The sequence below is a fragment of the Pithys albifrons genome, chromosome 9 (genome assembly GCF_047495875.1).
Source record: "Pithys albifrons albifrons isolate INPA30051 chromosome 9, PitAlb_v1, whole genome shotgun sequence".
In the NCBI taxonomy this organism is placed as follows: domain Eukaryota; kingdom Metazoa; phylum Chordata; class Aves; order Passeriformes; family Thamnophilidae; genus Pithys; species Pithys albifrons.
In genome coordinates, this window is record NC_092466.1 from 21,699,397 (window position 1) to 21,725,866 (window position 26,470).

A 26,470-nucleotide genomic window follows, 5' to 3' on the forward strand; every position below is an offset into this window, starting at 1 on the left:
AAGTATCACTACATATATACTTTTAAGGTATTATAAATCCATATTGGCTTTACAGACCAGGATTATTTTGAAATATAACTACTCCCATTTAAAGATAATAAGCCTACCTACTGAACAAGAAAAGGGGAGTGTAAAAGAAATGGATTCAATAGGGACACCAGTGTGATACATGCATGTTTTTTGTATCTGTGCAGCAGACCCAACGTGGTCCAGCCTCTAAAAGTCAAGAGATACATCTGCAAGTAACCTTGAGCAGGCTAAACTTACCTTTGCCTTGCCAGACTTTCTAGGTAAAGAAGAGTCTGGGACAGGTACAGTTTCTTTCTATGACAAGGTGGCAACAAATACAAGAGAGAACAATCTTCAAGTAGCAAAATCTATAAAAATGAAATACTAATATACCAAATATTTCCCCAAAACAGCAGCAGTAACAGCAATACCAAGCAGAATAAAGAAGCAGCAACTACAAGTAAGGAAACACTGATCTGAGGGAAGAAGAGTGAAGAACACCTTCTACTCAGAACAAATCCCACTATCAACCATCTAGGTTTCACTCTGATGCCCTTGATTTGGGGGGTCCCTTACTGAACCCATACATGGAGGTCCAACAACCACGGCACTGACACAAGCACAGGGCACTTACTGGTTAAAAATCAAACAAGGGTAACAGCAGGAGCCCAGGCAGTTTTGCTGAAATGAGATCTGCACAGCAGGGCAAGCATGGCTTTTCTTCATTACCCTAATAGCCTAATAAATAAATAAGGAATAGTTGTGTCCATAGTAATCATGCTGGTGATTTTTTTCCATTCCAATCCAAGATACCTCATGAGAGAGGTAGCCATACCCCAGCTGGAGAATCTGATCTGTAAATAAAAAAATGAGACCTAAATGAAGCCCTTTCTATGATAGGATTTAACTAAAACTAATGCATATTCTCAGACATTTAAAGCACCTACCATTCATCAGGCACTGATGCTACCTGAAGCTGCTGCCAATTATTTTTCACTTCTGAATTTCTTATGAGCTGATGGCAAAAGGTATTTACATCTCTGCAGAGAAGCACACTACATACAAATATTCAGAAACAATAAGAGTTAGACTAACCAGTAGTCTCCTTTACACTTAAAGACACAACAGTATCATACCCTGCCATTCCCAGCTTCTGTATTATTGAAACTACAGCAAGTGTTGGCTTCCTAAAGTACAATATTCTCAGCATGTCACAAGCAGGGCAGCATCCATGCGCTGCTGACTTGGTAATTGCATTATCTGCAACCACTGATGAATGAACAACTGTAATGCATACATCCTGGGTTGAGCTCTCTCGGGACAAGTAGACACAGACTCCCTTCACCAGATTCACTCAGTTTGCTGAGTCCGAAGGTACACGGAAAATGCCAGTGTGAATTCCCTCTCATTTTAAAAGCAATGTTGCAATCTGCTCCCCCTTCCCACTGACAGAAATATAGCACTTCTATTTACAAGCAGCAGAAGCTCATTCCCGAACCTACTTCTCTGCATCTGCAATCTATTCTACCTCCAAATGACAAGGCTTGAATAAAGGCTTGCAAAAATTGTGGTTTTAACACCGAGAGCACCTCCGGATATATTAGAGAAGAAGAGAGAGGCGCTAATATCCCACAGCATGATGGTCCTTTAAAGAACGACTAGTCCTTACGGGTATAAATAATCTCAGGAATAGAATGGACCCAAGGCGATTTCCACTGCAGAGGGGAGAAATGACCAGCTGCGAAAGCCGCGGCTGCTCCGCAAAGTTAAACGCGCAGACGAGCTTACCTTGGAGCAGCACCGGCACCTCCGTGCCCGGCCGGCCGGGACGCCGCAGCCGCGCTCCTCCGGTCGGGTCCGGTCCGGTCCGGTGCGGTGCCGAGCCCAGCTGCGCCGAGCCGAGCCCAGCCGAGCCCAGCCGAGCCCAGCAGCGCCGAGCCGAGCCGAGCCGAGCCGAGCCGACCCCAGCCGAGCCCAGCCGCGGTTCCCGGCAGCAGGAGGCGGCCGCGATGGGCGCCGCCCCCGGCCGGCCGCAGCGGCGCGGGAACACCCGCTCGGCGCCGGCACGGAGCGAGCCCCTGCCAGCACGGAGGGAAACGGGCCTGCGCTTCCAGCCGGGAAACCCAACGCAAGCCGACCCCGCTTGTGCGGGAGCACCCCGGGAACAGGCGGCGCGGCCGCCCCTGCCCGACCTGTTGCGTGTGGCGGGCCCTGCTGGCTCCCAGGGGAGTGAGATTTGCCAGCAGTACGGTGGGTGGGTATACGGCCGGGCAAGGGACTTCCATCCAATGCAGCCATCAGAGTATCGATTGTATGTAATGGAAGTCACTGAAGAATGGGGAGGAAGAGATGAAGGAAGAGGGAAGAGGACTGGTAAATCACTGAATGCTTCATCAGGGAAAAAAAATCAAATAGAGGAGAGGGGAAATCTGTCTCGTTCACCCTGCGTTGCACTGGTTTAATATTACCATTTTGTTTTCATTAATGCTTAGGGCAGAACTCCCAGATGAGCTTAGGTACTCCACAAAAGTGAGGGAGAGCCAGACTGGTTTCAAGAGGTTATGCACAAAACACGTGAAGGTACCAAGCCACAGATGGCCTGACTGTGCTGCCTTTGTGTAGAGAGGAAACACCATAGACATAGAGGGAATTTCATCCTTCTTAGGCTGTCATGACATCCTGTGGGTCCTTTTATCTTCAGAGGTTATCATTCTGTTTTCTGTCTTTTTCACCTTTGAAGTTCTTCTTGTCTTTAATATACTGATAGCCATGAGTCTAATTTGTCTTTATTTGAATACTATGCATATATCAAAAATATCACCAAATAATTCAAACCAAGTGCCAAAATAAATTAATTTCATCTCAGTCTGTAAATTAGTTTGAGAAAGGATCAAACATATTTTGTCTGCAATTGCCAGAAGACACAAAGGAAGTTTAACCCCAAACTTGTTTCCTCCACACTAACCTCTCAACAGCAGCTGGAAAAACCTCCTTCATTTCAGAGAGATGAATACACACAAAAGGCAGGCTTACTGCCTTCCAGATGGGGACCGGAAGTTTGTGGCGATGATCCTGAGCAGCCCTCCGCTTCTTGAAATCCCCAGGAGGGAGGAACGTGACCGTCATCTCAGAGCAGAATGGACAGCCGGGAATTCTCATATCTGAAATCAAAAGGCTTGAGCAGAATAGAGATGTCTGTTTCTCTCTCCAGTGGAGAGAAAGGTGATAAATTTTGTGGCATCTTGCCAAAGCCATTGAACCCACTTAGACACAAAACCTCATATTACCCAGTCTGAATAGCATCAAGGAGAAAGAAAATCCCTGAAGTTTTGCTTGGAATTCCCACACCTCAAAAAAAAAAGACTCCCTGCATGATAAGAATAGCCATCTGTGAGAACAACTGAAAGCAAGGCCTGGGGTTGACCTAATAGCTGAAATGCTCATTTTTGATTTAGAGACTTACTAAAATGAAAAATGTGTGCAAGTGTCTGTGTATATCCCCATGCAAAAAAAGGCAGAACCCAGGATTCATGTAGGTAGACCGGCAGTTAATCATTGTAACCTTGATCCCTCATAACTGTTGAGGGTCTATAAGAGTTGTTTGCCTGTCTCTGCTCCTGAAACAGTGCTTCTAAGAACCAGTTCAAGTACCTTTAAGTAGATTGAGGACTTGCTGGTTCATCTCTGAACGCAGAATGTCAATCTGCCAGTCTAGAATAGCTATTCTGTTCCAGGCTCTTGCGTAGGGAGGGCAGATGGGTGCTTAGCAGGACAGGTTCCTCCATCAGGCAGATCCACCAGCAGCACAAAACAAACCTGGTCTTGCCCTTCTACTGCATTAGCACCTCTGCAAGAACTTCTGGACCATATTTTTCACCTGCACTGTTAAAGTACCACTCCTGCTATCCTTGGAAATATTATACAGTTGCTTGTGGACACTGAGGAGCACTAAAAATGAGTAGTTGACAAGATCACAGGGAATGCACAAAAGTAGGTCTTTTCTGTTTGCAAAAGAGGAGTCAGGTCTGTTATGATATAACCTTAGCATTGGCATGGCCACCACACCAGTCCCACCCACAGCAGCAGGCAACTGCAAGTCAAACCATGGAGAAATGAGGATTGTATGAAAGCACACTTACATACAGGACCCAATTTTCAAACGGTGTTGAGCTTTTCTGGAAATCCACCTAAATAAGAGCAGATATCTTTATGAAAAAAGTGCTCACAACCCAAACCTGCACCTTTTAGCTGATACGGATAAAAATCCATCAAATCTTACTCAGACTATCTGTGAGAAACTTGCACTTTCTCTGTAACAGGAGAGGGCTTTGTATCTCACTGCTGGTCACCAGGTGACTTTACAGATGCCCATTGGGTGCTATGCATTTTTTAAATAGCAAACATTTGTCCCCTGATTGCCCCATCTTCCTGCTCGTCTCAGAAGCAGGAACTCTGCCTTCCTGCTTGTGCCCCAGCTGTATTAAAGAAGGCGTGTAGTGGACTGTTATGTTACCAGTAGCCAAGCTAATAACAGCATTCAGTCTAAGATGTCACAAGAACATGAGAGCTTGAAGTATGTAGTAGGGCCAATCGTTTCATTAGGAAGTGAACTCAGTCCTTCCTGCAAAGAGCTGTTACCAGAGGGAGCAAATCTTTCATCTCAAAGTTACTGCTTTTGAATCCAGTGCAGAGACATCTCAGGCTGAATGAATAAATATTCCCCACTGCTACTGCATCCTCAAGAAACTGCCCCAGAGAGCAAGGACTGAACTCTATTCTTTTCTTGAACAGTGTGTCTCAAGGACAACTACATGGAGGAAACTAACACTGCCAATACTTCAGGTAGAGGCCTGTAAAAATAACTAGTAGCCTTCACAGTAACATCAACCCCTCTCTTTAAAGGGTTTGTCCTGTGTGCAAATACAAAGACTGAACCACACTTACAACCCTGAGACATTACCCAGGTGTGCTGGAATGTTAATGCTAATCTAAATACCCTCACTGAAACAAGACAGATGTAATGGCTAAATAATTGGTATGAGAAAACAGACATAAACGGATTATGGTGGAACACAGACAAAAAGCACTCAAACGTATCTCGGAATCCTTCTTACTAGGAAGATTTTGGCTACATTATATATTTCTTCCCCGTTCCATCCCACTAAAACTTTGAACTGAGAATTTAGAAGAGAAGTGCCCCTTCACTAGACAGGTAGCATTTGAGTACAGGAGCATTGAGTCCCAGGAGCTGTGGTACCTCTCTTAAAATTTTTCTGTGCTTGCACAAACCATGTAACTTTTTAGATTTTTAATGACAAATGTTCATATATAATAAATACATAGGCACAAATACTCCTAAGTTACTGAAGTTTGTGAGACTTCTGTGATTGTCTTTTCTGATGATGAGAAATTCCCAAACTATGCCTCTAGATTATGTCAAAGGAGGTACACATTAGATCACTGCAGGAACATGCCCTCTGCTCTCCTATTTAGTGCTGGAATGGGGATCCCCTGCCTGAGGTAGCACAGGAACAGGATGGGACAGCTTGTTAGCAGCCTGCTGGCAGGGATGTGAGAAGAAGAAAAATTCCCGTTTGACTCAAATCCAGATAAACGTTCCACAGCAGTAAAGTAACAGTTTTCTTTATTCGTAAAATAAAGATGTCTTTAAAATGAAATCTGTGACATCACTGATCTGAAATACTGCCATTTCCACAGCCATAGCCTGAATAAAAGTGCACTTCAAGGGTGAATTACTCTACTCATAAGACAGCAGCTTAGACAAGAAAATCAAGCATATCTCAGGTCAGTCTCTCAGTGTCACCGACTCAGTGCAGGTACACTGACTCCAGGCCCTTCTTCTGGGCTCCCACCATCCTTCATCACACTATTTAAACCAGACACAAAGTCATGCTGGTTCTGTGAAGGCATCCAGACAGAGCAACTGCAACATTTTCCAAAGGCAAAATCATAGAGTGTAGTGAAAGGGAAATTGTATTGACTTTTTGCATGGCTAACAAGGGATTTGCAAGCACACAGGCTATGTTTGTTCAACCAGAGTTGAAAAGAAAACCAGAATCATATGAAACATCCCTTTAATCCATGAACCCAGCCAACAGGATGGCCCTGGCTATTGTTTCAGGACATACAGCTTGGGGTCTTTAATCCTTGAAATTATTGGCATGGTGCACTTATTCTGTGACAGCTCTTTCAGATCTTTTCCCATCTCTATTGTTTTGTTTTCTGCTTGAGTAAATAGTAGGGCAAAAGTGAGACACATTTTTTTCTGCTGTCATCTGTCAGGATGAATAGCCTGGATTTTCACCTCCCTGATTTTCCTGTCAACATTGTGTCTTGACTAATGCACATGGGCTACCATCAAGGAAGGAGTTCTGTCCCATTTAGTCTTGTATGAAAAGTGCAGAGTGGAAATGATGGCATGGAGTACAAAGCATGTCAAGGATGAAGGCAAAAAATACAGAAAAACACCTAAAAGCCAGAATCCACCTTATTCAAATCACAGACTACCATTCATATCCATGGTGAGCAAATGCAAAGTGAATGAACTGCCTGTGATTTACAAATGGAGAACCTGAGGCAAAGAATGGCAATCTGACCATGGTGACCCCACAAATCAGTGGTATATTAGAGAAGATATCTCAGGCTTTCTTAGTCCTAATTTCATCATCTATCCACTAGGCAGCTCTGCCTTGTTTTTGCATCAGAATCATTACAAATTATTAAAGCAGGGTTATGGTGATTTATACCAACTTGGCACAGACAAACAAAGGAAGCAGAGAAACTACAGTGTGGGAAGGTTCAGCCATGAGGTGATCTTTACCAGCAGGGATTTTGTGTCACAGTTTTCAGCCTTGGCTGTGGTAAATGCTGCAGACTCCCAGCTGGTATGAGAAGGGTCAAGACAGCATAGTCTTCTGGAAATCCTTTAAAAATAAGATTTAAACTGAGTGATCAGTTCTTCATTTGTCCTCAAATGACTCTGATTTACTTTTAAACTAGGCAGTCCCACTACCTTTATTTTTATAATTTAAATGGAATCACTGTAAGAAACTATGATTATTGGTGGTGTTGATAGTAAAAAGGGAAAAGAGCAGCATTACGTTTGTGCTTGCTCTAGAGCCTTACTGGAGAGACAGGACAAAGATAACCTTGGCATCTGTTGTTATGTTCCAGATCCCAGGAGGACTGGGGGCTCTGAATGCTGGTTTAACACTTCTGTTGCTGGGAACTGTGTAAAGGGAACAAGCAGACTTTGCAAACCAAGATAGAAATAAAGCAGATGCATCTCTTCTGAGCACAGATCAAGTTTGAATTTTCCTTCTCTGCCTTCCACCATCATGGCCTATTCTTTCTCTGTCTGGTAGGCAGGGTAGCAGGGAGGAGGATGTATAGATGTCATCATTCAGAGCCTGGGCTCTGTTTCCAGCTTTGCCACTACTGCAGGCAGCCCTGTACAAAACACTTTCCCCCTCTATCACACTGCCTGTGTTTCCAGCCCCTTCAAGTCAAGCAGTGGCTGCCACATGTGCCACTGTGCACAGATATGTTCTCTGTCCCTAGTGGAGAAAGTCAAAAAAGTCTTTATTTGTCTAGGCCTATTGCAGACCACATGTGCAAGAAACAAAACCAGAAACAAAGCAAAGATACCGGTATTAACGTCCTAGGACAGAGCACAAATCCTGCTCTGCTGTCCCTTTGACAGGATCTTTCATTCTAATAAAGGGGCAAAGAGGAAAACTGAGGTCAGTACTGCTTCAAAAGTTGTCACAACTAGTCAGCCAAAACCCTTGAATTCCTCACACTTGTGTTTTGCCACATAGTCTACACCTGTCTCAGTATGAGGCTTAAAACTGATGAATGAGAAGTAAGCCATACATACAGAATCCCTAAGGTTCTGAAATATTTAGATAATATCAAGTAATTGTGCTAGCATTTGAAAGATGTACCCTGAGCCACTGGGCTTTCACTGTCACTTGTCTACTGAATAAACTGCTTCACTCTGGGAGTGTCAGTGCTCTTATGTCGAAAACACAAAATAACAAGGAGTAACATCTTTATGTTATATACCTTAAAAGCATAAAGAAATACTGCTGTTTAATTTGGGATAACCCCTAATGACCAAGCTAGAAGCCAAGTTTCCTCTGTAGCTTTCAAAGCAGTTTCAGATAGAAAGCAAAGCTGATTGAGAAATGAAATTAAATTTCTGTCACACAGTATAACAGCAAGCTATGAATCGGGGAAAGAAGTTCTGCTATTATGATTTCCAGTCTGAGGTTCTATGCACCAAATGCTCCTATCACGGGGAGCAAGGTGTAATAATTTCTCTTAACACAAATTAAGAAATCTGTCCATTCATACTCATTAATTACCCTGAAAACTCCCCTCATTATCTCCAAGCCATTAAAATAATCACAGTTTTGTTTTGCAATTGCAGCATTTCTATTAGTTGTTAAACTAGTGCTTTCCTCCAGGATTGCACAGTATTTTAGGAAACCTATCTATACAAAAGCCTTTGTCGGAGAATGTTTATCAAAAGAAACCATATCTACGACAAATAAATCAGTAAACATTTAAAACAGGTAATATGGTGCAGCTGAAGGAGAGAGATAAGAGCTTCCACCTAAGGATTATGGATATGAAACCCCATAGTGACATAGATTGTGACTACTGCGGTATTTGGAACACTGTCTTTATGCTTAGACTGTTTTGAGACCATTTCTAACAAATAAGCACCTTCCTTATTTAGCTGGTACCTTGCTTGAGTGACCCTAATGGGGTGGACAAGGAAAAGAGACGGAGTATCATTTAGCACACACAGTCCAGAAGTGACAAGTGGAAAATAACATCGGTGACTACTGGGCAAAACCTGGGGTACTGTGCCAAGTCAGTGTGATTGCCATTATTACCCAGAAGCTTGGGGACAGATTTTGCTCTTCTGCATGTTAACTGAGCATTAAAACTATCAGTCATAAAGCTTGACTTACTAAATAAATTTGGTTATGGCACCAGGACCATTCCTGCTTTAACGGCTGCAGACACCATTTTAAGAACATTGCCATGTGCCATTTTACCACATTGCATACAAGAAGTGTACTCGGATTTTTTCTTCCAATAAGAACTTCACCGTGATTGACTTAAGGACACATTCACTAGCAATTCTGATAGTCAGACACAATCACAGTCCAATGTATGTACAAATATAAGCCCACCAGGTACATTCTTGTATGAAAACCCAGGTTGGTATTTATGTACATATGCATATTCTTGTTCCCATGCCAGACAGTGCATTATGTGAAAATCGCTATACTTTGTGAGGAATCATCTTCTGGTCATGCTCGAAGCTGCACAGATTAAAGACATTGCTCTGCCTTCCACTGAGCATTTAATTTGCCTAAATGTTAGCTGTTATGATAAACAAATTGTAATGAATGAGGTATTGGAAAACTTAATCAATTTCTTTGTTATTTCATTACAACTTGAGTCTGTAAAAGATGTTTGATGCCTATGAAAAATTAACTGCATACAGTGAAGAAAGACTAACTTCCTAATTCTTCAAAGTAATAGAGACACACATCCCTTCATGAATTGGGTACACATCAAGAGAGTCATCCTGTGCCTCTGTATCCCATGCAAATACATGTATCCCTCTGCATCCCATGTAAATACAGTGCCACAGAGACTACCATAGCAGAATCAGAGAGAGGTGATTTTCTTTTTGGTTTGCAGAAAGTGTCAGAAGTTAACTTAATTTGAATGAACTTTTCATAAAACAGAAATTACCTGACTGGAGGGTAATGGTTTAGAGAAAGATGTTTTAAAAGAACTTTTGTCAATGACAGAAATCGTGCTACATGGGGGTTTATGAGATTAACCTTCAAAAGTTCATAGAAGAAATTGCAAAGCAAAAGCATCACCTTGGCAAAAGAAATGTTGATCTGATGGCTACTGTGGGGAGCAACCTTCAGCCTCCAGGTACAACTCCTGCCACTGAAGCCAGCATTTTTGATGGAGCAGTGTTTAGAACATGTTGAAACCTGATGCCAGCAACCCACTTAATGATTATGCTCTGAAATGTTTTGCTATACCTTTGAGCCACAGAAGCAGGCCTGTAGGCTAAGCTGTTTCTCTTAACAGAAGTCTGATGAGAAGCCTCAGATGAGAAGCAGGAATGAAGATGGAGTCAAAGGTTTTCCAAACCTCTAGCACCAAGATAGCAACAGTTCTGGGCCAATGCATTACAGGAGTTACATGCTGAACAAGGCCCTGATGGGTTTATGCACGTGATACTGGCAGCTGAGTTTCCTTCACCCTCCAAACACGAATGGATTGAGAGAACACTGAGAAAGGCCCCTCCAAAAGTATTTGACAACACTGAATTGCATTCCCGAGGGCCCCAATGGGACATGCAAAGCATGTCCTGAAATTAGGAAAGACTTTGTTATTTCCTTATTCATTTTATGTTGCCCACTCCTGTAAATTTATTTTCCTATCATTTCTAAATGTTTATAAAGTTGTATATATTCCTAAAACATAACAATATGTAATAAGTACACATACACCAACCTGAATTACTACTATTAGGAAAGAGAAAGAAGAGTCAGCTTACCATCACAGAGCAAAAAGTGCATTGGTAACATGCTACACAACATGTTAGTTCCAGTGTTTTTACACAAACTTAATCCACTGCAATTAATTGCTTTAGCTTTTTGGAACACTTAAACAGGAATTGAAAAAAACACATCATATTGAAAAAAAAGGAAACCAAATGTGTTCATGGGATAAATAGCCAGTACTGGAACAACACCAGAACTCAGATCTGAGGCAAATGACCGCTGGCACCATGGAAAGGTCTAGCAGAAATTTCAGATTTTTATGTCTTTACTAGATGACATTCTAAAACTATCACAAACTTCAGGCTTCATCATAAAACCAAGAACTCTTCATAAGTTCTGAGGGGTTTTTCTTTATTGTGCTTAGGCAGAGTAATCATAGTAGGGGCCTATAAAGACCCAGTGTCACTTTGAATCTTGCTAAACTTTTAGTCTCAATGACATTCATCAGCAGTAAGCTCTACTCCCTAATTATTATTAATTAATACTGTGTGAAAAAATAATTCTTTTATAGCTGCTTCAGCATGCTTTGTGTTTTATTGTTCTTGCTCCATCTTTGCTGCAGCAGTCAGACACATTACAAACCTTGAGGAACCATGTAATTAAGCAACTTGGATACTGGAACCAACTGGACAGCTCAAAGAGTCTACACATTATTTATACACATCCTGGATTGTGCAAATAGACATATATCACCTATACAAAGCATATTTTATTTGAAGAACAATAGACAAAATCTCTGTCTTGTGAACTCCAGTTAAACTCATGACCTTAACCTCAAGCTGGATACATATTACAATTCCTAGGGATATATTATCTACAGAGATCTGACCTGATCTGCCTTTAAAATAATCACCATGTAATCAGTTTCTGTGCAAAACCAGAAGTCAATGTTTCCCCCTCTCCCTCTCTGGCTGTAAAAAGCAGTTCCATATTAAATTAATGGGCGCCTTTGACTTCTCAGACTTTGGAGGTTGTGTCTGTGTGTGGTCTGTTCACCCTGTGAAGTATGACCAGCAACTCTGTGTGTCTTCCACATTTGCTCAACAGCTACAAGTGGCCCAGAGAATCATCTGCAAAATGAGGCACACACGGCAATGATTAATGGGGGCTGAGAAGTAAATAAACTGCCCGACTTGTGGGGGGAGCTTTCAAAGGGAATGGAAGAGAACAAAGCATCCTTAAGTTTGATAATGCATTCACAACCAACTGTAAGAGTAAATTAAGAGATAGTGCCTACTTCTAGAAGCAAGAGAAAACAAATTAGACAATTACATTATGGCTGGGATTTATAAAGCAATAAAAATGAAGAATATAAAATTGGGAAAGGTCATAATAAAAACATCAGCTTCCTGGCAGTTCTCAAAGAGGTAGCAGGGCTACTAGGCTATTAGAGAAAGCTTCAAACAGCAGTTGAGTAAAATTAAGGGGAGAGCAAGAAAAATAGTATCTCTTATGTTAACTATAGAGTTCTGTGATGTTACTTTGCAGATTGCATCTTTCACCTACAAATACATACAAATTGTATGTGAAATATGTGTACAAGAGCACAGAGCTGTGCACAGAAATATCTGCCGTGACAGGAATGTCAGAGCTGACAAGATAAGTAGGATTCAAGCTTACTTTTGTGTTAATACTTGAGTACTGACCCTTTCACCAGTTAGGCTAGAGGGCTCTGAAGTTGCTCAAGATGCCAGCAGCCTCATGAGGAAAATATGGGACAAAAGAATACATTAGCCTAGGCCAAAAGGCTGGGGATCAGCAGTCATCAAGTTGTCTTGACTGTGGTCTTTTTATTCCTGCCATGCCCCTTTTCCACTTATTGGCAAGTGTTATGTTTATCTGTGCATATGAATGGTGAAAAAGATGAGATTTTACATCTGCTGAGTTTGCTTGCCGTGCTGCCAGCAGTGCAGTGCAGTGCAGACCTACAGCACTGCCACCCCACATAGCCCCATCAAGTCTAGAGAAAAAAAACACGGGAACTGTAAAGCAGCAATCAGTCCTAAGGCCTCTACTCTAGGGACCACTAAGTGCTGCTGACCAGGCACCAGGCTGTCTCAAAACAGAAAGAAATATTATTGAAATACCCCTCTTTTATATGGAGATTGGACTATGATCTATGTCAGATCAGACCAGGTACAAAACACTAGGTCATTTCCTGTTGATTCCACAATTTTCCCTGGGATGGGGGCACAAGGTACCATTCAGTCACTCATCTCATCCAATGCACTGATGGGTCTCAGAAGAGATGGATTTATAAACCTGCCTGAAGCAGGCTGCCTTCTTAAGGAACAAAACTACAACTAACCTGAAATGAGCAAGCTTTCACACAACCTGGGTTTCCACCTTTTGCTGCCCGAAAATCTCTGTACAGCAATTTGTATGAGTAATATATATTACAGGTAAACTTCTCAGTACATCAGAGCCTGCTCCACTTCACTGTCTCTGCTAGTGGCTGTGATTAGAAGGATGAGGCTTACCAGTCCCAGGATCTGAAGCATTTAGCTCCAGAGTCTGAGTGTATTTCATCTACCATTTGCAGCTTTCCTAATGATTAGCGAGAAAGAGACTTTGATTCATCTGACCATGTGCATCAGTGAATTCATATAGGGAAGAATATAAAAGTCAAAGAAAATTACCAAAGTAATAGCTGTTTTTATTTTTTCCATTGACATTTTCAATTAGCTGTATGTTTTTAGCTCTTTGGCTCCTTTCCTTCACCTGGATTGCATTTATTGGTTAAAACTGAGTATGATGCCACAGAAATAATGTCTTCATGCACAGGACAATATATCCTACATATTTGCACATAATCTCTCAGGTCACTGCTAGGCTGATAAAACAGTCAGACACTGCTCTCTGGTTCTGTGACAGGAGCAGAGCTGCTTTAATGAATTATGATGTTGCATTAATTCATTCCAGGTCCAGCTGTAAGCCAGCACAGCTACAGTTCCATTTTGATGTTCTGAGCTTTGCACATGCAATAAATCACTGTGGCAGCACAGGGATTTGTGTGAACAATTCCTCATACATTTATACAAATTCATACCCCTTTCAAAGGCTGTCTTGTTTTGCAGCTCACTTCAGACACCACCTGCAAAAGCTTGCTGAGTTTCAGGATCTGACATGTTCATTGGGTCAATTTATGCAATTCAGGACGACCAAAGAAGCACAGGACCTTTTTTAACATGAAGACTCATTGTTACTTCCTTGTTGACCCTTCACAGCCCCAAACGTGTTCAGTGCACTCATGTACTGAAATCAGAGTTACAGTAATCTATTCATTTTGACAGCTCCCCCATATTTTATGGCATTCACCATGTCCCAGTTACTCTGGTATGGCTGTTTCAAGCAAGCAGAAGAACAAAATACATATTTAGCAAAGCTGGTAGAAGAAAGAAATACGTCCTGGCCCAGAGTTAGGCTGAACAAAAGGGATAGGACAGGATTTTCAGAGAAGCTCAGGGCAATTAAAATTGTCTAAGTGACTTCATCTTTTTTAAAAAATACTAGCTGTAATTATTCAAAGAACACATCAGTTAATATATTTGGAAGTCATTACTCCTATTATAAAAATAGGAGCCTAAATCAGGCTCCCAAACCCATACTGAGGCATTACAGTAAGCGTCCTGGTTTGCAGAAGTGCTGAATACCAGCCACTCCCACTGACTCAATGAATGTGCTCGGCACCTTGCTACCAAATCAGGCTCAAATTAGAGAACTGACATGAAGCTATTAATCAGCCAAGTCTCAAACCAAGACCAGATCATCCGGGGAAGCAAGGGATAGAGAAAAATTAAGACTACAGGGAAGAGTGAAGAGATTGCTCTGCTAAGGCAGCTTTAGATTGTCACAGGAGATTTTTCTTCTGAATTTTAACATTATTAATGTATGTAACATACAACAGTTCCACAAACAGAAGCTCTTTGCTTGAGTTTGCTTCAACAACAGTAACACCAGTTTCATATAATGCACAATACATCCCCAGAGATTTGCACTAAATCAAGTTGACATGAAAATCAAGACAGAAACCATGCAGAAGAGCTTTGAAAAATAAATCAAAAAGGCTATGCTGATTCTGCAGCACAGCTCTGTGCATAGATAAGCCAGCTTTCTCCAAAGTCATTTCAGATTGCTGCTAGGGCATATGAAAATGTGGAGGCAGAATAAGTGCAATGTAGAGATTACATGTCATCTGTGACTACAAAAAAGAAATAATCTTCACTTCCACTTCGGGAATTCTGTTGTTACTATTTCAGCACTACTATTGCTTCAGGTCAGACAGGATTGGGCCCCTGTTGTCAAATATGGCATATTCTTCTAAAATGTTTGAACTACTACTAAAGTGTTTTTATGCTTACAATACACATGTTTTCAAAAAAAAAAAGTCTCATCTTATTTATATAACAAATTTTCTTTACACAGATTTATGTTCTTTCCACGTACGTATTTTCCTATCCTGCCTTAGTATGGTTTTATAAAAGGGTAAAGATTTGGTCTCTCCAGAGACACATGGCAGCCATAAAGCTTTCCCATTGTGTCCCTTGAGAGCTTCCTGGGGCAGAGGAGTCCCCCATGAGAGAGATCTGCCAGAAGATTCTGTCACACTGTGCCCCATGCTCACCCACCAGTGCTGAGGGTTTAGCCATATCAAAGAGGATATATCCCCAAAATGTCAAAGCTCTGGTGCACCCTGAGAACTGTGAAAGACACAAAAATTCAGAAATGCTTCAGGATTACACAGAGTTAGATGGCAGCTTGTCTAGCTCTGAAGTTTATGAGTTATTCACCAAAGTCCTTCCAGTCTTTGGCTGGATCAGTGACTCTGGCCTACATATTCTGGTAGATTTATCCTCTTCTCTAATTAATTCAATACAATCTTGTTTTGACAAATATACACTTCAAACATATTATTTCCTGACATATTTTTCACAAAACTCTAGATTTATTTTGCACCTTTTAGTCATTATTTTAGGCAGTTCCCACCCCAGAGTCTCTGCATTCCATGTTCCCAAGACAACAAATCGAGTGACTAAGGGAAAATGCATGAAAGAAGGTGGCATGAATAACAATGAAGATGGGTGTGCTCACATAAATCAGCAGTCACCATGGTCACAGATGGCCTCCAGCTTCAAGACTGCCAGGTGACAGTGATTTGTAGGCAGTGCAGCAAAGACAGACCTTGAAGGGATTCAGGGGGTAGTTGAAGTTTGGCAGAAGAGTTTACAAGAGAAGGTGCCTAAATGAAAAAATTCAGAAAAATAAGGAGATAAATGTTGTTGGAGTAAAGCAGAGACTGGAAATCAGGTATTGCATTAAATAGCGAATGGAGTCTTAGAAGTGAAAAAGAAAATGCTCTTTCAGGTTTGTTTTAAGTACCAAAGCAGGTATGTTTTTTAAATGAAACACAATTTTTGGTTTGGTTTTGAGTGTCCAGCTTATAGTAACTTAACAAGTTTATTGGGTTTTTTCCATTTCAAAAAAGAGTGAACACCCACTTTCTGAAAATATTAAGAATGACCTTAACAAGCTTGTTGGATTTTTTTCCACTTGAAGAAATAGTGAACACCCACATTCTAAAAATATTAAGAGCTTTCCCTGGAAGGTTGGTGAAAGGCTGAGTATATTAGTGTATTGTTAAGAAACAAAGTGCATGGGAAATTAATCTGATACAACAGATACAACTTAGTATCCCTGCTTAACCTGATACTTTCCTTCCACCTATAGCCTGTTTCAATAGTTCTTACCAAATCACAAGGACTAGTCATGTTACTAGTAAAATCTTTCAGAGCAAGTTTTAAAGGCAAAAGTAATATCTCTTTTTAAATTACCTGATACACTTAAGAAATAACAGACAAGCTTCTGGTAATGTCAGTTTCCTAAGCCTTTGACAGAAACAATCCATCATTCGCAGAGGATTTACCTTCTGTGACCCTCTGACACAAATATCTGAATATGACATTTAACTTACTAGTGACATAACTGAAGAGCATAACACAGCCTTGAGGAAGAGGTGGACATGTTCAGACAAGGAACAAACTGAGCAGCCTAAATTTGATGATCCCAATAAGCATCATTCTTGAACAAATTTGCAAGCCTGGATTCCAACCTATTTAGGTCCTGACACAGACCATGGATTTCAGTGGTATCTGGGAGTGCTCACAAAGAGAGAGCACTTGCAAGGACCACTCAATTATTTTTGGAGATCTTGAAAACCATTATTCAATTTCTCTGTATATCAGCAGAGAAAGGGGGGGGGGGGGGGGAACAAACCCAAAAGTATTGATTTCCTTAGATTTCTAGGAAAGCAATGAGAAATTTCACACCTTCTTTAGTGTCATGCATTGAGGGCAAGTATCCAAGTATAAAAGGATACAGTTTTAGGAGCCACTCACTGGCTCATTGACATATTTTAGTATTATGCTAATCTACAAAACAAGCTCTTCCTTTGTAACACAAAGGTTCTGCTTTTGGACAAGTATCTGACTTGGGAAAGTAGCTGCTTAGAGCCTGAGTGTTACTATTCAAAGGGAAACCTCAAACAAGCTCACTGTGCTTGAAATGCCTACACTCTACAACTGTTACCTAAAAAAAAAACCCAACAACAAACTCAATCAAAGAAGAGAAAGAGTGCCTTAACCATTAGAAACTTGGTTACAAGGACTCTTCCACTAGCAGGTATTACTTCATGACCCAGCCTAACTTCAGCACTTTTAAAGTGGAAGATGAGTTACAGGTCATTGCATTGGTCTGTTTCCAGGGGAAGGAAGCTGGAGCACCTCTCGAGGGTGCCAAACTACAGGCTGGTCTGCCAGGAAGGCAGGAGAATACAGGATGTCCCTATTCCACTTGGTGTATCCAAACTGATGCTGAGCACTTCATAAATGCTGTGCAAGGTTCATAGACAAGCTGGAATAAGGCCAAAATGTCTAATGCAATCCATGTATCCATGGAGTAAATCTAAATGTTAGCCACTATTTCCCCTCCCTCAGCTATTTTGAGTTTGTGTCAGACAGGGGTTTGGACAGGGCTAGTAATTTTTCCAGTTGTAGACTTTAAAATCCAGGAACCATTTGAGAGCAAGTTTCTCTTACTGATATCAAAAAGCAACTAAAGTCACAGATCATGAGGTCTACAAACTGCTGACCCAGATCTTGCCAAAAGCTTACAAATTTCAAATGCCATTTTCCTGATATATCCCTAACAGAGACGAGGAACCTAAAGCCATCTAAACCACATGAAGAGTCTTGACAAACCAGTTCTGTTACCTTATAAAAAGGTCAGGACATAATTGCAGAGTGTGTGTTTATCCAAAGCTGCTAAGCCATGGAAAGGTGGGGCTGTCACTAGCAGAACTACATTTACTGGAAGGTGCTATGCAGCATAATGACAGTATCATTTAATATATTATGTTATATTATTAATCTATGGATAGAGCTTCATCACCCACAATATTCTGCTCACAGATTCTTCTGTTTCAAGGCAGCTGCTAAAACATACTTCAGGAAATAATTTCTGTTAGTATTCTTACTGAAGGCAGCATCAAGAGCCTGGCTGGTGGTGTCAGAGTGCAGGGTCTCCCCGTTACAGCCTTCAGGTCACTTTACACAAAGTTGTAGCATAAGGAGAATATTAAAGTTTCCCCTGAAATGCTATTTGATCACAAAGCAGAGTGGATGTCTCTGAGAACCATCTTTTGATTTATGGCAAATGCTGAGAAAAATCTAGAAAGCTCCAGTGCTAACCTATTTCATCTACTCATGTGTAAAATTAATGTTAAAGTTTTATATCAAAGTCTTCCAGTAGCCTATTAGCACACCCCTCTAATTCCTAGATGCACACCTTGTTTTCACTCAGATAATTGTTACATAAACACTGTAAGTGTTAAAATATAATAGGAGTAGGAAAGAGAAATATCTAAAATAAAGTTCATTCCAGGGAAAGGGGCTGTTACGCACATGTTTTTATGTTCCAAACACCACCTGAAGACTGGACTGTACATGTGAAAGAATAATTGTTTTTAGCAATTATATCTTGCACGTGGCTTCTTACAACAAGCACAAACTTCCTTTAAAAGTAATTGGAAGGAAGAGCAGATGAAGCACCAATCTATTTGCTTTGCGCTGATTCACGCTTAGCACAGCATCTAACACAGAAACATTCTCCAGCTGGTGGTTACAAAAGGGAAAAATGCACTCTGCAAACTTGCATTTGTTACAAGTTTCTGTGAATTTCCCAACCTGAATGAGAGCAACAGGACTTGAACGAACTCTCATAGTCCGTGTCAGAGCCAGTGGTGGAAGGAAACTTGTCTCCCAAGTCAGTGCAGCACGGGTGGGATGTTGATGCTGCAGCATCAATGCTGGAGGAGAGGCTGCACAGTGAAGGGTAGAGTGCATTTAAGGGGATGGTACTGGTCTCACAAATTCAGGGTTTTCCTCTTAGTGAATGAAAGCTGCGCTATTTATAGATCCTTTAAAAATCTGTCCACACATCTGTCCACTTCAGCAGTAATAAAGTCATAGCATAGACAGCAAGAACTTTTCTACTACAGTTTATAAAATTTTGTCAATCTTAGCTTAAAAATCATCTGAGGATTTCAAAGCAGTAAATGACTGCAGCTTGAGACTGCTGCTAGCATTGATGAAGAGATGTCAGCCAAAGCTCTTTTATGGGAATTCCAGAGACCTAATCTCTTCCTATTGTAGCATGTCCCAGGAGGCTGCTGAGAATGGCTTTCCCCAGCAAAGATGACCCTGGGTCTGCTCGACAATGATAAAGAGTTCAAACCACAGGCAATCAGTTCTTTGTTGCCTTTAGTAAAACTGATATGAAAATAATGTCAGATACCCCAGTGATAACAGCTCCTGGAGTCCTAGCTGGGCTATTTCAAAAGAGAAACATGGCTTTCTCTTTTGCTAGCACAGACACAGCTCAAAAGGAAGGCTGCAGAAACAATACCTGCCGCTTTTCAAGTGCTGGGAGCTTGCCTGTACTGTTTGTGTGTGCTTCTATAGCAGTGTTAGCCAAGCGCTGCCTTGTTCTGCTTCAGCTGTCTGCCTTGGGTAATGGAGCAGTCAGTGGCTTTGTAGCAATCCCATCTGCTCCCTCCCAGTCATGAAGGATCTTGAGGATAAGCTAGCAGGAAAGGTGGTTCACTGCAGTCCTCCCCCCATCACGTAATGTATTGTATGTCCCTGTTGTCACTGACTTGCATTCTAGTTTTGGGCAATCCTTTGCCCCATGCTCATTTCTCTCCCGTAGTTAACGGGAAAATGGATGGGATGAAAATTACCGTTCTAAAGACCTTCAAGTTGGTCCTGGGCTGGCACAGCATCTCTCAAACGAAGGCACCAGAAACCTTGAGCAAGACCAGCACAGGTTGAAGTAACTGCTGTTGTCATCAGGACTGCATCCTCTGTGCACTTTCTGTAGCCACAAGTGCTGTCACAGCAAAGTCTGTTCGGAAACCTCTGATCTAGCATGGATTGATCTGCATTACAAACTGTTACATAACAAATGCTTACAGGAATTAAATACCAGAATATGTGTGAGCATCATACTGCAGTTTACTACCACAACAATTATGTGGCTTGAACTGAGGTTTTACTACTGCTTTCCAAGGAAACTATCAGGAAACATTAGAGACTTTTCTGTGCTTAAGTAAATGCTGTTCAAGAAACAAGAAAACAGCAGGAAAAGGAACTACTGCAGTATTGGCTGGGACATATTTTATTAAAAGGAATGGAAATTAGGCAATAATTTCTATCTATGCAGTGTGAATTCAAACCCTCGTTAAAATGTTAGTTGTTCAAAACACACTAAAATCACAACACTTAGCTCAACACATTTCAGTTACTCCAACCTGCCTTTTACAATCTGAACTTGTTAAAGCATTTTCCAATATCCATAAATATCCTATTTTTATTACAGTTGTTGCTAACCTTGTATCAAACCAATTGCTAAACATTTCTAAGCCCAAAGATCTGCACCCAAAGAGCAAGGATGGAAGGGTACTGCTAGAGGCTTCTCACTTCTACCAAGTCAATTTGACCTCTTGAAGAAACAGCAACTGCTTCTGTGTTTAGTTTCTGCCACTAATTCTTTGTGAAACAGACCCAGCCAATATTGTTTGTTTTTCATAAAGAAGAGATCACTGAGATTGATGGAAGGAGAGACAAAGGTGAAACACCTAAGCAGTGGACATGGGTAACTACTTGCATCACTGCTAGGAATAAGACAGTCACACAGGATGTAGAGAAAGCATAGGCAATAAATTAAGTTATTGAAAGAGACTATTTACACTTAGATGAACAGCTTCAGGAGGAGGCTACAGTTTTATTCGGTACTTAAGAGGATAAATCCTTACTGGGGGACAGTAGAGCATTACTGTGATAGATGGTACTACTTACAAGGCCCAGAAACCTCACAGTTATGGATTAACTAGAGAGAACTGCAAGCCACATACAGAGTGCCTAACAGGACACACAAGAATATGTACTAAAACCTGTTAGAAGGGAACATCAGAAAAAGCATCTTAACACCACTTCACAGAAATCATCTGTTGTCTTTGAAAGAATGAATTCTGTAGCTGTTAAAGCTGCCTCATGTGTTGCACTGCACTAAGCAGGCTTAAAACCTAGTGAATCCACTCAGCAGGGGATTTCTCCTGTGAGAGGGAATCCTTTTGTAGCATAAGACAATTGCAGCTGCTCCTTCCTCAGCTCCTGGAAATGCAGCTGAGAAAGTTTGCAAGGCCTGGAAAGCATCAATTCCCCTGTTCCCAGCTTCTGGAATAATAGGTCAGCAACCATTCATATGACTTTTAGAGCAAGGTATAAGCTGATAATTTTTGCTTGGGCAAGTATAGCACAGTGTTCCACAAAAACTGGGAAATTATTGTGTTTTCTGCATCCCTAACCTTGTCTCCCAACTCTGTTTCTATCTACATTCAGCAATTTCTCAATTACATTTGAGAAAACAAGTCTCATAGGATGCAAGTCTTTCAGGGAGTTGGCGTTTCCAATTATATCAGAACCTTGCTAACCTGCTCACTGTTGCAGGGGATGGCACAGAGCTCTGTGCTCAACTACCAATTCAGATGCATATGCCAAGACCCTCTACAGAAGGGAAGCAGAACATGATTTAAATTCATAATTTTTTTCTAAAATTGGAAGATCCATTTCAAACCCTGTCGATAAGCATTTGTAGATATGCCTGTACAAAGATGAGCCCTGTTACCTTAGGTTGGATGACATTCTAAACAAAAAGGCTTCCTATTAATTAGTCAAAATGATAGGCAGGGGATTTTGGTATTTTTTTAAAGATGCATTTACAGCAATAGGAAACACACTACAATATGCTGTACAACTTGTCTCATACCTCTCCCTCCAATATGAACATTCAACACTTGGCTTTGCTCAATTTCAGTTTTCTTAGTTTTCTTGACTTGGATACAACTGCCTTGGAAGTACTGGAGTAGTCAGATACCAATTCAAGAAAAGCACTTGAGAAGAAGGGTCTCAAGTTTCATTAAAGTCAACAGATCTAAGCACATGGGCTGTTGCAGCTTTGCTTATCAGCATTCATTCAAGGAACTATACAAGTGATGCATTTCAGCACACCACAGTTTCTGTGACAGTATTCTAGTCATGCTCCTGGAGCACACAACTGGAAGTCTAGCAAAATTATCCTTCTCAGACAGCTAAATTAGATCATTCAGAACTTCAAGACTCTGCAAATTAGGATTGCTGCTTTTCATCCCTCTAGTTTAGACAGGTCTCTTAAGTAGTACCTTTCCCTCTACTTTGTTCTGTTACATTACCTGCAATGCAGAAAAGGCCCTGTGCAGGATTCTTTCAGGAGCACAAGCAAAATACTAGAGAGGACAAGATACACAAGACAAAAAAATCCAAGAATTTGACTTCTTAAAAAGTGTTTTCAGCTAATGCTTGTATTGGCCATTCTTTGACTTAATCAGCCTTGGCTATGGCAGTCATGCTCCACCAGATTTAAGACAACACATAGGGAAAAGAGAACAAATTCACTTGTAAAGGAACTCCACTAGTGTATGAGATTATTCTAGGTGTGAATTAGCCTAAGTAGTTTATCCCCAAACAATTTCCATTTTCAAACTCCTGTGCCAACTATTACTTTGCCAGAAATGGAAAACTGACTGCCAAATCTTATCTTGTAGTTCAGCACAGTGGTGCATCTTGAAAACCCATCTCGGGAGAAGGGCTGGACTTGGAGGTGATAAACAGGATAGGAGCGTTCAATGTTATGTGGCCGCTCCTCAGTTCCTTCCAAAAATAAACTACTACACCCTTTAAAACAAAACCTTGACCATACAAGACATTAAAGCCCTTAGCTCAAGCACACTTTGTACACAGCAGGAGGAGATGTTATCTGTAGTAGCCCAGCCAACAGAAACAACTGCTAAAGCAAAATCCTTTTGTGACTAGTCCATTGTTTCCGAACATCCCCGCAAGAAGCAAAGGGTCTCCCTCACTGGAATGGAACAAACCTGTGTAACAGCAAGAGGCTTTGCAAATATCATTAGCTACTCTTCAAAACAGCAAGACAGTGAAAGAACACAATGCAAGGGCTTACGTATGCTTTACCGCTTCCCTCTCCCCACGAACAACCATTGTCCCGAACAATAAAAGGGCAGGAGGTTGCTGTACAGTGAATGAAACATGACATTGTAAGGTAGGACCCCTTAAAGCCAGGCTCAGAGTTAAGTGTAAACTGCTGTAAAAAGCACAGCAAGAACCTGCAGTCAGACTGAAGGTCTGGCTACACTACTGTGCCAGGGAGCAAGGACACGCAAGGACATTTATCACGCCTTGCACAGATAACCTGAGTTTGGAATAGCACTGCCCCTTTATGCCTCTGAGCAGAGACAGACTCTGGCCCATGAAGGTACATTAATACACTGTCAAAAGCCACCCATGCCAGCTGGAGATTACTGTTTCCCCCCCTGCAGTTCTAAAGACACAGGTGTCAGATTTGGTGACTGGTCTTTGGCATGTCATCCACAGAACAACCCTCATTAAAATCATGAAAAATTCACACAGGATAAACAAGAATTATGTTCTTATAGCTGATACAGCCACAGCAAGACACATAAAACAGGAGAAGTAGTGAGCATGTAAGAAGATACAAGATAGAGCAGTCCCACCCGATGATGTCCTGCCAATATTTTAAAATAACAGCTCCCAGAAGCATCTCCCTGTCATGTGATGGATCCCACACAGCAGGAGTGGCTGTGCTGCAGAGAGAAGTGCTGGGTGGGTCAAGGAATCGTTTTGCTCTTCTCTTGTTTTCCCCTTTTAAACAATGTTTTCATAAACACAACCAAGGAAGGAGGTGGTTCCACTTGGCAGGCAGGCTCCTTCTGAGAAAATTTGCTGGAAGTGTTTATTCTCTGCTCCTGAAGCTGTACTGAGCATACGCAATAGCTGTGCACAGATATCGGGAGGTACAACCCAAAGCAGTACCAAAGCCTTTATGCAGGGAATTGGACTGATCCTTCCCTTGATATTCCTCTCTCAGCCTTCCAAAAATACCTGCTCTTCCAGTATATGACAATGGATTTTAAAAGTAATGTAGTTTTACTCCCAAAATTGCTTGCATGAACCTCAAACAGGGTTGAATGAGTAATAACCAAAAAATGCAATTTGGCATAAGAAATCACTTTTCAACAAGGGCTGGTTCCTGAAATTCCAGTGACTGTCTTCCCAATACACAGTTGTCCCAGACCTTACATACTGACTCAGATATACTGAGAAGGAAAAGTATGCTTTGGAGTCTTTCCCTATAACCCCCTTCTTTTAGGCATTCGTTTGTTTTCTCACCACTTTTTGGGTCCTCAGAAACAGAAGAAATGTAAAAAGTACTGCAGTGCAACGAGGCTCACTCCTGTTCTCACTGGGAGATGCAGTGTAGGAGGAACCTGCTCTTAAATCACACATTTCAGTCCTCTTCCCCCACACACGTATAGATGATGCTTAATTATAACTGACACATATTTCTGCTGCAGGGTTTGCTTTATGTATTTCAGTCAACCAATGCTAAAAAAGACCAATCTTATTTTAGTCCCATGCCAGGCTCCCAAAAATCAGAGCCAGCCAGCTCATTTTATGCTCGGTAAGAGGGAGACAAATGTATCTACCTTTCATACTTCTGTCTTTTCTTGATCAGTAAGCAGGTGTTAAATTATCCTCTGGGGAAGAGTCCTACGAGGGCTGAGAGACTGAGGCATTACAAAGCTGCTTACATCAAGGCCACTCATGATTTATGCACTATATGATTAGCCAGCATCAGCCTCTAGGGTTAAGCTTGCAGATACTAGTTTGCAATAGACAGAAATAGTAAGTGACCTAATCAAGTATTTTGCTACTGAATACATAGCCTAATTAAGATATTACAATATTCAGGAAGTAACATAAGGTCCATGCCCCATAAAAGATTTCTTGTAATATCAGAAAATCACTTTAGTGTAGGTTTAGAGTGATTAACAAGAGGAAACTAGCATTAGAAAAATAAATAAATAAGAACCAGAAACATACAGGAATGTTGGCAAAGAAATATAGAGGCCTATAAGCAAATAAAAGCAGCAATGTGATCTGGTCTGAAAATAGTTTCCCAAGTAAATTTATCATCTTTGGTACATTAATAAATCCATATATACAGCACGTGGAGAATAGCACATAGTGCTACCGATGCTGAAAGCAAGGGTAAGGGAAACAGTCCATATTACTATCAGGTATTTTAAAAAATCATATTCTTCACTCTAGGGTGAAACAAAGGTCATCTTGTTTCAGAGAAGCCACGACAAAAATGGATTTGTGCTCTGTGCAGGACAAAATTCATGGTGGTTAAAGCATAACAGCAAAGCAAAGTCCTTACTTCCAGTAGCTTAAACGCAATCGCCTGTTTTAAAGGGCTGAACTTGTCAAGAAGGACCAAGTGAGGGGGAGAGTGAGAATCCATTGCCTGAGAAGGCTAGAGGTCAGCTCAACATGCTTATCGGAGGGTCCAGCTTGCTCCCACTGGAGCAGAAAAAGGAAACCTATCACTGTAACATATTGCATCCTCTCCATACCGCATGGCTAAATGCAACTACAGTGCAGCCTGAGGCTGGCACTGAGCTTGCCTTGCCTAGACAGCTTTCCCTCACCCATGCAAGGGCTCACATCAGGCCCTGTCATTCCTCACTTTAGGACTCTGATCCCTCTGATCTTTTTGGTTACAAACCACTACTGACAGCTGGCAACTAAGACTCCTAGGAAGTCACACATGTAAGTTCTGCATGTTAGCCACACAAACCACTAAGCAGTCTCCAAAAGGTGTGCTAAGTTCCTGTCCTTCAAGCTGCAGAACATCTGTACCTGCAGGAGGTCGCAGGCCAGGTAGCTAGGGACAAACACCACAGCTGAATGGGAACACTAACCTGCAGTTTCCCATGGCTAACATCAGCCTGGGCAAACAAAATTACCAGAGCTAAGTCACAGCATTGCTTTGGTATACCATGATCTAATATTTAATCTTTCAAGGATTTAGTGCCACTGTTTTCCAGGGCATCAGCGTGCCATGACTGCAACACAAGAGTACCACACACTTCTGTAAGAATGAGGAAGACAGTAACTAATTACTGGAAAACTTCAGTGAAAGCCAGCCTTGATCTAAGGATGTCAAAGTACATGAAGTCCACTGCATTCTAGGCACGTTTTGCAATTGTTTGTTAGCATTAGCAGTTTACCTATCATTTCTAGCTTAAATCTGCTGACTTCCATTTACCACAACTATCTCTCTGTGCTTTA

At 41.3% G+C, this 26,470-nt stretch overlaps 1 long non-coding RNA gene across 1 annotated transcript in view; it reads right to left on the minus strand.

Moving 5' to 3' along the window:
• Positions 1-2,920: 2,920 nt before the first annotated feature.
• LOC139675906 (uncharacterized) overlaps positions 2,921-26,470 on the minus strand; it is a 36,050-nt gene continuing 12,500 nt past the window's right edge. The window contains exons 3-4 of the long non-coding RNA XR_011698560.1: positions 4,149-4,196; positions 2,921-3,170 (exon numbers count right to left, since the gene is read on the minus strand). This is a non-coding gene — a long non-coding RNA (uncharacterized lncRNA). The remainder of the gene's footprint in view (positions 3,171-4,148; positions 4,197-26,470) is intronic.